Source organism: Haliaeetus leucocephalus, unplaced genomic scaffold, assembly GCF_000737465.1.
Source record: "Haliaeetus leucocephalus isolate CR32 unplaced genomic scaffold, Haliaeetus_leucocephalus-4.0 Scaffold154, whole genome shotgun sequence".
Lineage (NCBI taxonomy): Eukaryota > Metazoa > Chordata > Aves > Accipitriformes > Accipitridae > Haliaeetus > Haliaeetus leucocephalus.
In genome coordinates this window covers 920026-923311 of record NW_010972590.1, presented here as the reverse complement: position 1 = coordinate 923311, position 3286 = coordinate 920026, and positions in this window count along the sequence as shown.

Genomic DNA, 3286 nt, shown 5'->3' with positions numbered 1-3286 from the left:
GGGGGGGGGTAGGGGGGGGAGAGATAGATGAAATTTCAGTCTTTCTGGTCAGCTTGGCTGTAGTTTTCTCTGTGCTAAAAATCCACAATAAACACTCTCTGCTTGCAAGACTGCTCCTAACTGCAGTGTCCCAAGCACGAACACTTTGGGGCTCCCTATGATAAGGGCATTCTGAGATGCCTCGGAGTGTTTACACTCAGCAATGCTTCTCTGGCAGCCAGCCCCAGATCTTCCTTTCCCCTTCTGCTAGTTAAGTCTGTCGGGACTAAAAACTGAGCTCCTGTTAATAAGGTTTGCTCATTTTTTTCTCCCCACTTCTGCTAGTTTATCTCCTTCAACGCGTGCGTGTGCACACACACACTCATTTATGTATTAAAGATTCATAGACAAAGAGGTGACCTAAAATCAGTTTCCCCCCACAAGAAGGGAGAGTCTTTACTGAAATACAGACATGATTAATTTCCTCCATAAGATAATAGCAAAGCAAGTTTGATGAAATTAAGATCAAGTGAGTTATCAATTTGCCAGTAATGCATATTGCCTATTTATAAATGTGATATATTTTACAAGATGAAATGTTCAATTGACTGCTGTTCAAAATCCTGTTGCATGTTAAAGTATTAAGTATTCAAATTAACATATTTTCATTTACTGACTAACTGCGGTTGCAATGAAGGAAAATCCAGGAGTATTCCAATTTTGGGTTGGGGGTTTTTTTGTTGTTTGTTTGTTTGTTTGTTTTCATTCAGGACAGCAGGAAAGAGGAAGACTATAGGCCAAATCCCACCAATTATTTAAATCTTGTAGAATTCAAGATATCTCTCCAGCCTTCTGTCACAAGATTCACATCAGATTTGCAGATTTGACTGGCTAGTGGGAGTCTAAGTAAAATTTGCTACCCCACAGTGACTTGTTGGTGCATCCTAAGGAGTAAACTTGACAGCTCACATTTTCAGAGCACAGAGGCTGTACTACAAAGTTGTAATACAGGGACAGAATTACCAGGGACAGACCACCCTACCCCTGTCTCAGCACAAGGACCAAAAGCACTTCTAAGCGTAAGGGACAAACAGATTGTCAGCCCGGCCACAGGGCTTTGTTACGAGTGGAAGAGGGACAGCATGGGGAAAAGCTACTGACTCTCAGATTCCCTGTATAAGCAGGGGCCAAATCCAGCATGACTGTAACTCTGTAGCATGTTGTCTCCCCTTGCCCCTTTTTGAAAAAGCAAGCTGATTTTGACCCTCATATGGAAACAGAACCGCACCATAAAAATGCAAAACTAAAGTCAATAGTATGAAAGAAAAGAACCAGCAGATGTTCCTGTGGCTTGACTTAAAGGCAGATGAAGAAAACAGATGGCTGTTAAAAATTAAAATGAACTCAAATCTACACCATGTGTAATATGATACAATCTAAGCTATATTTGTTTATGAAAAAACACTGGGAGAAAAAAAATTTCCTTGAGGTACAATACTAACATCAGAGTGCTATACTGTCCTGAGTTTCAGATCTGTAGTAATCCTCAGATTTTTTCAAGTTTCAGAAAAACTTTGAAATCAGAGTATTTATCTCCTCTGAGTCATGTAGGTGGCTGTGGGTTAGCTTGTGTGTTTGTGTTTGTGCTTGCTGGAACATAGCTTCTAATTCACCATGATGAATGACCTGTTTGTATTGTACAGTGGTCTGGTTAGGATCATCAACATAACTGTACTTACACACTGATTAAAAAGGTGGCAGCTTATTTTAAAGTATAATTTCTCTGACCCATTAATCCATAACATAATTGCAGAAGCTCTTTTCAAACCAGTTTGATTACTCCAGCAATGAACTTGGCATCTTATTTCTTATTGTACTCCTTAACTGCAATTAATTTTTGCCATCTATCAAGGTCACATTGTCTGAAGGATAGCCTAAAATTACCAAAGCTTTTCTTGAGAAATGCCAGAACATTGAAGACAAGACATGTCTTTGGTACACGTACTCACTCTTCTTATTTCAACATTTGTCCACACAGGAAAGAGAATAGTTCCATTTCCTGTGAATGAAACTTATGCACAGTATATATTCCTTCTTAATTACTAGCTAAAATTATGCAGCCCAGACTGTTGATATGAAGGTATTGTCAACTGTTTTCTGTGAGCTTTCTTTAACAAGGTATAGATGTAATCAGTCACTTTCCTTCCAGACTTTATTTGGAAAAGAAAAAAAGTGTAACTAAGGCACAAAACACACAAGAACACAACCCCTCCCATACACACACACATCCTGCACCCCCCGGCCCCCCTCCCCATCTCTTCTCTTTCATTTTGACTTGCATTGGTAAGCAATGGCCTAAACCACACATTGCCTGTCATCTGCACATTCAGTCAACACTCCTGTAAGGAGGATGAGGTTCTCAAAGTAACAAAAGTCCATGCTCATCCCAAACCTGAGCGCTGTACACGGGAATATCTGCTGAACTGTGGGGGGAAAAGGATACAATTATTTCCCAGGTATTTACTACATGGCAGAAATTTTAATCTGTGAGCTGCAGCACCTGGCTGCAGCAGTGCACTCTTCAGTCTCTAACACAGGCTGACAAGAACAGGGTGAAATTTCATGTTTAAAAGGGGAAGTATTAAACCTACTTTCCTCTCCTTCCCCAGCCTATATATACTCTGTCCATAAAGATTCACTGTCCTCCTGGCTATCGCAAATGTGGGAAGGCCCCTGAGTGCACTAAGATATGTTCTGCCTAAACGTAAAAATGCCGGATCAGCCACGCAAGGTCAGATGGTGAACAGGAAAATAAGGGTAGATATGTTGACAGAGAGCTGATCCTGCAAGGTGCTGTCAATCTGCTAGGCTTGCATGGAGACTTGCCTAGTGGCTCCCATGATCAAGTTCATAAGTACAATGATAATCATGTTCATGCCATTAAAGAAACAGCACACTTCCTGTAGAAGAAACAAGGATCATCTGGGACTCCTGCATGTTTGTGGCTGGAGTCACTGGCTGGGGCTTCTTTGCAGCACTGTGCACCACCACCACAACTAGGAGGGTAATGCTGCTGCTCCAGCCTGTCGTCTTCATCCACAATAACCCAGAGATTACAAACAAGAATTTAATATTGAAATTCACAATGAAAAGGTCTGCCGGTTATTTCCCCTCTTTATCCAAAGGTATTTGCTGGAGCATTACCAAGCAAGTACTATACAAGATATTCCTTTGAGCTCTCCCATAGGAGACTGAGGATCTGTTGGTTATCAGGTACAGCCAAGCAAGAAACATGGTTAATTTTCAT